The sequence below is a fragment of the Artibeus jamaicensis genome, unplaced genomic scaffold (assembly GCF_021234435.1).
Source record: "Artibeus jamaicensis isolate MK-2021 breed Jamaican fruit bat unplaced genomic scaffold, CSHL_Jam_final scaffold_378, whole genome shotgun sequence".
Classification (NCBI taxonomy): Eukaryota; Metazoa; Chordata; class Mammalia; order Chiroptera; family Phyllostomidae; genus Artibeus; species Artibeus jamaicensis.
This window is the reverse complement of record NW_026522044.1, coordinates 747,816-757,746: the sequence shown is the minus strand read 5'-3', so window position 1 is coordinate 757,746 and position 9,931 is coordinate 747,816.

The following is a 9,931-nucleotide window of genomic DNA, read 5'->3' as shown; positions in this document are numbered from 1 at the left end:
TGGCTTTAAAAATGGGCCCTGGATTGTGGATTGAGCACGGGCCTGTGAACCAAAGGATAGCAGTTCAATTTCCAGTCAGGGCACAAGTGGTTGCAGGCCAGTTCCCAGTGGGGGACACACGAGAGGCAACCATACATTGATACTTCTCTCCCTCTCCTTCCCTTCCCCTCTAAAATATAAATAAAAATCTAAAAAAAATTAAAGAATGGAATCTTGGAACATCAGACATGAAGAAAGAATATAGTAAGCAGAAATATGGGTAAACAGAACATTTCTTAGCTTTCCAAATTTTGTTGGATAATGAAAGTAAAAATCATAACACCACCTAATGTAGTTTTAAATGTATGTAAGTATAAAAGGAGGTAAAATTTCTACACTTCACTTGAACTGGTAAAATGAAGACACCAAAAGACTGAGATAAGTTATACATATAATACCTATAACAATGATGAAAAAGAATATACAAACAGATACACTCAAAATTGGTAAACATAAATTAAAATTGAATTCTAAAAAATGTTCAAGAAACCCACAGGAAGGCAGAAAAAGAAATCAGAGAAATAGAAAATAAAAAAAAAATAAAAATGGCAGATATAATTATAAAATAGCACCCTGGCTGGTGTGGCTCAGTGGATTGAATGCTGGCCTGTGAACTGGAAGGCTGCTAGTTTGATTTCCAGTCAGGGCACATGCCTGGTTTTTGGGCAAGATCCCCAGTTAACAGTGTGTGAGAGGCAATTAATCAATGTATCACTTACACATGGATGTTTCTCTCCCTCTCTTTTCTCCCTCCCTCCCCCCTTTCTAAAAGTAAATAAATAATATTTTTGGAAAAATAAAATAGCAATGATTACATATAAATTACATGATATAAGTGTACCAGTTAAAAAACAGACTGACAGAGTGGACTAAAAACATGACCCAAGTATAGCTGTCTACGAGAAACCCACTTTATTTATTTTCTTTTTTAAACTAAATTTATTGGGGTGAGATTTGTTAATAAGATTATATAAATTTCAAGTGTATAATTATATAATATATCATCTGTATACTCCATTGTGTGCTCACCACCCAAAGTCCAGTCTCTTTCCATCACCATATATTGGACCTCTGCTACCCTCTTCATTCCTCCTCCAACCCTCTCCCACTCTAGTAACCACCATATTGTGTTTATAAGAGTTTTATGGAAGAAACTCATTGTAAATATAATATTATAGTTAGGTTGAAAGTCAAAAATGGAAAAAGTTATATGATACAAACATTAATCAAAACAAAACAAGACTGGCTATATTAACTTCAGAATAGAGAGAAGAAATACATGCTAATATACATTAGCTATATATGTATATTATATATAATAGCTAATTTTATTATTTGTTTTATATGTTAAATTAAATGTGTTAATAAAGTAATAATAGTAATATAAATCTAGACAGAGTATAGTATAAAATATATTTCAGAGCCAAAAGATTGAACTGACACAGATGACATTATATAATGATAAAAGGGCCAATCCATCAAGACATAGCAACCCTAAAAGTGTGTGCACCAAACAACATAGCTACAAAATAGTCATCTAAAAAGCAAATCTAACCTAAAAGGACAAGCAGACAAATCCACAATTATAGCTGGAGACTTCAACACACTTCTCACAGTAATTGACAGAACTAGACAGAAAATCAGCAAGGATATGGAAGAACTCAACAACATCATGAACCAATGACAGCTAATTGACATTATAGAACACTCCACCCAATAGTGAAATACACATTCTCTTCATATACAAACAGAATACATAACAAGATAGGCCCTATCCCAAGCCATAAAACAAACCTTAATAAATATAAAAGGATTGAAATCATTCAGAGATGTCCTCTAACCACAGTGGAATCAAACTGGAAATCAATAACAGAAAGATAATAAGAAAACCTCCAAACACTTAGAAACTAAGCAACTCACTTCTAAACAATTCATGGATCAAAGTGGAAGTTTCAAGAAAAATAAAAATATATATTGATGTTTAAATGAATAAAATGAAAACACAATATATCGCACTACCACAACTCAGCTGGTTCAGCATCGTCTAGCAAAGTGAAAAGTCACTGGTTTGATTCCCAGTCAGGGCACATGTCTAAATTGTAGGCTGGTCCCTGGTTGAGGAGTGTGCAAAAGGCAGCCAATTAATGTTTCTCTCACACAGCAATGTTCCTCTCCCTCTCATTTCTGCTCCCTTCCCCTCTCTCTAAAAATAAATAAATCAAATCTTTTTTTTAAATCTAAAAAAAGAGAACACAACATATCAACACTTGTGGGACAAAGCTAAAACAGTGCTAAACAGAAACTTTATAGCACTAATTGCATACAACAGAAAAAAAGAAAAGTCTGAAGTCAATCTATATCCCCACCTTAAGGACCTAGCAAAAGAAGAATAAAATACATCCAAAGCAAGTAAGAGGAAAAACATAGTAAAGATAAAAGCAGAAATCAATGAAATCGAAAACACACAAAAAATCAATGAAACGAAGCTGAGATTCTTTAGAAAGATCAAATAATTGACAAACCTCCACTAAGCCTGACAAAGAAATGAGAAGACACACATTATATTACATATCCTTCATGTATCACAAGAATAACAATGCTATGAACAACTCTACACATAAATCTGTCAATTTAGATTAAATGAACCAATTTCTGAAATAACACAAATTAGAGACTTCTGGTCAGGATGGTGGCATAGGTAAACATGTCATCTCATTTTACAACCAAATCAAAATCACAAACAAATGAGCAAAATATAACCAGAGACAATAAAATAAAGAACAAACTGACAGTAACCAGAGGGGAGGTGGGAGAGGATAATGGAGGAGAAAGGGTGAAAGTTTGTCAAGGAAAATATATAAAGGACACATGGACAAAACCAAAGAAGGGTAGGACCAAGGGTGGGAAGTGGGGATGGCTGGGGTGGAGGGAATGGTGGGGGAGAAATGGAGAAAATTGTATTTGAAAAACAAAAAATTAAATAAACAAATATAAATTATTAAAATATTTTATTTATTTATTTTTAGAGAGAGGGGAAGGGAAGGAGAGAGGGAGAGAAACATCAGTGTGTGGTTGCCTCTCATGTGTCCACTACTGGGGATCTGGCCTGCAACCCAGGCGTGTGCCCTGACTGGGAATCATGCTGGTGACCCTTTGGCTCCCAGCCCATGCTCAATCCACTGAACTACACCAGCCAGGGCTAAATAGAAATTTTTTAAATTAAAATAAAAACATAAAACAATAATCATTTAGTACTATCAAAAATGGACTTGAATGGAAGCCTGACAACTGTGGAATTAAAGAAACCACATCCAACCAGACAAGTAGGAAGGACAGAGATGTAGAATGGGCTGGCCCCACATCCAGGTGTGGTAGATAAAAATTCTGGAGGGATATCTCAGGAGTGAGGAGTCTCAACCCCACACTAGGCCCCCCAGGCCAGGGTTCCAATGCTAGGAAGATAAGCCTTCATAATTTCTTGTCACAAACCACTGGGGACTGTGTCAGTGGAAGAAAATTCTGGAGTCTCAAGCAGTTTCTCTTGAAGAATCCAAACAAAAACTTCATCAGACTCACTCCCTCTGAGCTCCATAACCAGGGAAGCAGCCGGAAAGACACCAGTGACATACAGGGAGAAAGTGAAGTGCCTGGCATCAAGATAAGAACTGGGGGACAGCATTCTCTCAACAAAAAGACAGACAATTGTCCCATTTCTGAACCCTTCCCAAACAATGCTACAGAACCCACAGTCTGGTACCATATATGAGATTCCATCAACCTAGGTAATGCAGTTTGCGCCACCAGAGAGATCCCAGAGACTTAGTTGCTTTCCCATATGAATGGGTAGTCTTGGCTCATGCTTCACAACTTCCTAAATCCCCTCAAGTGAGCAACAGCCAGCCTCAATGAGCTCCCAGCCCTCATACCTTTTGAAAAGGACCCCACACCCAGCACTAACAGCAACCAGCCTAGATTCGCAGCTTGGATTGGCCTGGGAATCTCCAAACCAAGCACAAGTGGCACCCATCTCATTTGCTTTATACCTCAGGCAGGGCAGCCCCAAGAAAAACACAGGTGGGGACAGATCTTGGCCAGCACCATCCAGGAACCCCCAGATACTGTGCACCCAGTGGACAATTACAGACCATATCAGACTACCACCATCCCACCCTTGCACAGCTGATCCCCCACAGAGGGTGAGTTGATTGGCCTGGGTGAATCCCTCCCATTGATCTGCCAATAGTAATCAAGGATCAACTACAAGAGGAGGGTGTACTCAGCCCACATGAAGGGTGTACCTCCAAGTACCCAACTTGGGTGATAAGGGAGGACTTTACAAGATACCTATTATATTAGGCCACTCTACCAAGACAGGGAGTCATAGCAGCTCTGCCTAATACATAGAAATACATAGAAACAAACACAGGGAGGCTGCCAAAATGACAAGACAAAGAAACATGGCCCAAACGAAAGAACAGATCAAAACTCGAGAAAAAGAACTAAACAAAATGGAGATAAACAATCTATCAGATGCAGAGTTCAAAACAATGGTTATAAGGATTTTCAAGGAACCTAGTGATGACATCAACCATATAAAAAAGATCCAGTCAGAAATAAAGGACACACTAATTAAAATAAAGAACAATTTCCAGGGAAACAACAGTAGAGTGGATGAAACTGAGAATTAAATCAATGATCTGGGACATAAAGATGCAAAATCAACCAATCAGAATAACAAGAACAAAAAACAAAAACAAAAAATGAGGATAGTATAAGCAACCTCTGGGTCAACTTCAAGCAGTCCAACATTTGCATCATAGGTGTACCAGAAAAGTAGAGAAAAAGCCAAAAATTGTAAATCTATTTGAAAAAATAATGAAAGAAAAATTCCCTAATTTCTTAAAGAAAATAGACATGCAAGTCCAGGAAGCATGGAGAGTTACAAATGAGATAGATGCAAAGAGTCCCGATCCAAGACACATCATAATTAAAATGCCAAAGGTTAAAAATAAAGAGAGAATCTTAAAAGCAGCAAGATAAAAGAAGTTAGTTACCTACAGGAAACTTCCCATAAGACTGTCAGCTGATTTCTCAAAAGAAATTGTTCAGGCTAGAAGAGATTGGCAGGAAACATAGTCATGAAAAGCAGGGACCTACAGCCAAGATTGGTCTACCCAGCAAAGCTGACATTTAGAATGAAATGGCAGATAAATAGCCTCTCAGATAAGAAGAAAAAAACTAAAGGAGTTCATCATCACCAAACCATTATTATATGAAATGATAAAGGAACTTATTTAAGAAAAAGATCACAACTATTTACAATAAAATGGCAACAAATATATATCTATCAACAATTGAATCTAAAAAACAAACTGAGCAAACAAGAACAGAGACAAAATTATGGATACAGAGAGTGTCTTAATGGTTCCCAGATGGGAGGGGTTGTAGGGGAAGGGGTGAAGAGGTCAGGGGATTATGAAGTACAAATAGGTATTTACAGAATAGCCTTGTGATGTATAATACAGTATAGAAAATGAAGTAGCCAAAGAACCTACACATGACCCATGGACATGAACAATGGTGGAGGGGGATTACCTGAGGCAGTGAGGGTGCTATGTTGAGGGGGGCTAAGAGGAAAAAATTGGGACAACTGTAACACAATAATCAATAAAATATAATAAAAAATAAAATAAACATAAAAAACAAATTAACACTTCATCCAATATGAAATAGATTATTTGAATAGCATAACTATAAGAAAATTTAATTGCAATTTAAAAGACTTCAATCTTAAAAACAGAATTTCCCAGCCCTCGCCCATGTAGCTCAGTTGGTTGGAATGTAGTTCCTTGCACCAAAGAGTTGCAGGTTCAAGTCCCAATCAAGGCACATGTATACATTGTGGGCTTGGTCCCTGGCCCAGGCACATACAGGAAGCAGTCTATCAGTGTTTCTCTCTCACATCAATGTTTCTCTCTCTCCTGTTCTTTATCTCTAAAAATCAATGGACAGGACAAAGGAGAACCCTTTAACACCACTGGTAGGAATACAGACTGGTGCAGCCACTATGGAAAGCAGTATGGAGATACTACCCAAAATTAAAAATGGGTCTGCCTTTTGACCCAGCAATCCCACTCCTGGGGATATATCCAAAGGAATCCAAAACACTAACTCAAAAGATCATAAGCACCCCTATGTTCATTGCAGCATTACTTATAATCACCAAGATATAAAAGCAGCCCAAGGGTCCATCAGTAGATGAGTGAATAAAACAACTATGGGACATTTATGTAATGGAATACTAGTCAGCCATTAAAAAGAATATAGTTTTATCCTTTGCAACAGTATGGATGGACTTGAAGAACATTATGCTAAGTGAAATAAGCCAGTCTGACAAACAAAAATACCATATGACTTCACTCATATTTGTAATCCAATGAACTGAAATAACAAGCAAAATAGAGATAAACCCATAGAGGGCAGTATGACATCTAAGTGAGGGAAAGGTAGGGGCTAGAAGGATTGAGCAAAAAGGAAAGATTCATGGACATGAATAATAGTGTGGTGACTGCAGGGGGGAGGGGGATATTAAATGGCTAAATGGTAATAGAAAAAAAGTATTTTAACTTTTTAAAAGTAAAAGTGTCGGGACTTCCACCAAGATGGAGGCATAGGTGGATGTGCCGTGCCTTCTCACACAACCAAGTTTAGAGACAACTAAATATTAGCAACAGAAAACACAGCCAGAACACAGAAAAATGAACTTTTCGGAAGTCTGTTAACAACAAATTCTTCAGCCTGACCAGTAAGGGGCAAAACCAGCAGCTGGTGGAGCGGGGTTGCACAGAAGGACTCGGTCAGACGGACTCAGGCGCACGGAATCCAGGCGCAGGGTTGGACCTAGTGAGAGACCCAGCGAGCGACCTCGGGGAAACAGCGAGGGAGAAGGGCCGCGGGTTGACTGTGGTCGCGCATTCATGTGAAGATAGACAAGCGAGGGAGTGGGCGATTGGACCGGGACCCAGCGGGTCCCCACGGCAGCAGCAGGGAGGGCGCTGCCATTTCCCTGCTCTGACCCCACCTCCACATACAGCGTCATAACCCAGCGACTCTGAGTGGCCCGGTGCTGGTGAACCACCTAAGCCTCTGCTCCTCACCTTGCAGATCGAAAGAGCAGAGAGGGCCACCATTTCCCCACTCTGACCACGCCCCCACATACAGCATCACAACCCAGCAACCTGAGAGTCCAAAGCACTGCTCCTCACACTTAAAGGGCACAAACAGACCAAAAATGGCTCAAGAAGATCTCAAAGCCCCAGAGCCTATAAATCTAAGCGATGAAAAAATAGCAAAACTCTCAGACGCACAGTTTAAAACACTGGTCATCAGGATCCTCACAGAACTGGTTGATTATAGCCACAAATTAGACAAATATATGAAGGCGAAACTAATTGAAATGAATGGCAATGCACAGGACACCAATAGCGATGAAAAGGAAACTGGGACTCAAATCAATGGAGTGGACCAGAAGAAAGCAAATAATGGCCAAACAGAAAAGAGTCAAGAAGCAAGAATTCAAAAAAATGAGGAGAGGCTTAGGAACCTCCAGGACATCTTTAAACGCTCCAACATCCAAATGATAGGGGTACCAGAAGGGGGAAAGGCACAGCCACCAGTGGAAAACTTATTTGAACAAATAATAAAGGAGAATTTCCCCAATCTGGCAAAGGAAATAGACTTCTAGGAAATCCAGGAAGCTCAGAGAGTACCAAAGAAGTTGGACCCAAGAAGGAACACACCAAGGCACATCATAATTACATTAGCCAAAATTAAAATGAAGGAGAGAATCCTAGAAGCAGCAAGAGATAAGGGGACAGTCACCTACAAAGGAGTCCCCATCAGACTGTCAGCAGATTTCTCAAAAGAGACCTTACAGGCAAGAAGGGGCTGGAAAGAGGTATTCCAAGTCATGAAAGCCAAAGACCTACAACCAAGATTGCTCTATCCAGCAAAACTTTCATTTAGAATGGAAGGACAGATAAAGTGCTTCTCAGATAAGACCAAATTCAAGGAGTTCATCATCACCAAGCCCTTATATGAAATGCTAAAGGGACTTATCTAAGAAAAAGAAGTTAAAGAAACATGAACAGTGAAAGGACAACAAACTCACAGTTATTAACAACCACACCTAAAACGAAAGCAAACTAAAAGGACAGCTAGATCAGGAGTGGAAACATAGAAATGAAGATCATATGGAGGGTTAGCAACAGGGGAGTGGGAGAAGGAGAAGGGGGAGAAGGTACAGAAAATAAGTAACATAGACAGTAGATAGAAAATAGATGAGGGGGCAAGAATAGCATGGGAAATATAGAATCTAAAGAACTCGAGACACATGGTCATAAACTAAAGGGTGGTAATGGTGGGGACAGGGGGTAGGGTGGAGGGGAATGAAGGGGGGGAATAGAACAACTGTAACAGCATAATCTATAAAAAAATTTTTTAAAGTGTCCGGAAAAATAAAAATAAATGGATGTATCCTCAGGTAAGGCTTAGAAAATAATAATAAATAATAATAACAATAAAAATATTTTTCAATATATTTTAATGATTACTCTATTACAATGGTCTCAGTTTTTCTTCTTTGCCTCCCTCCATCCAGCACCCCCACTCCCTCGGGCAATCCCCCCACCACTGTTCATGTCCATGGGTCATATGTATAAGTTCTTCAGCTACTGCATTTCCTATCCTGTATTGTACATCCCCATGACTATTCTATAACTCCCTGTGTGTACTTCTTAATTCTCTCACCTCTTCACCCATTCCCCTACACCCTACTCCCATCGGCCAACCATCAAAACACTCTCCATATTCACATGTCCTCAGATGAGTATTAATAATAATAATAATAATAATAATAAATAAAGATTTTTTAATAAATAAAATATTTCCAGATCCAGATGGTTTCACTGAACTATTCTACCAAACATTTAAAGAAGAATTAACACCAATTCTACAAAATTTTTTCCAGAAAAAAGAGGAAGGGACATTCCCAAATAATTTGTATTACCATACTATAAAAACTATAATACAAAAAGAGAAAACGTTAGGCATGTCTCTCGAAATTACTCTGCAGCTGGTAGGAAGAGACAAACACTGCCACTGGTTTCAAGAACATCTCTGACAGTAGTATCCAGCACCAGGCTTCCTCTCTGTGATCACTAAGCCATCTTTAAAGAAGTGCAACCTGCACAGTCACACAGATCCCCCACACAGAAGGGTCCCTGCTTGATTTACTGCTCTATTATTGCCATCTTTAAATTCTTAGTAATTTTACCTTTGAATTTATGTTTTAGAAGTGAAGTGCAATGGGACAGTGGACCAAGCCATGTGAGCAGAGAAGATATGTGATAGAAAATAAAAGCTTTAACCCTGACTGGTGTGGCTCAGTAGATTGAGTATCTGCCTGAGAACCAAAGGGTCGCTGGTTTGATTTGCAGTCAGGGCACGTGCCTGGGTTGCAGGCCAGGTCCCCAGTAGGGGGCTTGCAAGAGGCAATCACATATTGATATTTCTCTCCCTCTTTTTCTCCCTTCCCCTCTCTCTAAAAATAAATAAATACAATATTTTTTAAAACATCAGTAAAATGCAAAAGAATTTTTTAAAGCTTTATAGTTTTGTACTTTAAACAACAATTTTTTCTTGGTTTTTAATAAACCATTTTCACTTTGCACTGGACCTGGCCAATTAGACAGACAGTGCTGCATGACCACTACTTTCCCTGAAAGACATATCAGCAACTGCCTCAAATCTGCCAACCAGATAGTCTAGCTCTGCTTCAAGAAACATAGAACTCTATGCTTTTTGTGCTTTTCCCCCTTATTTTGACAAATAT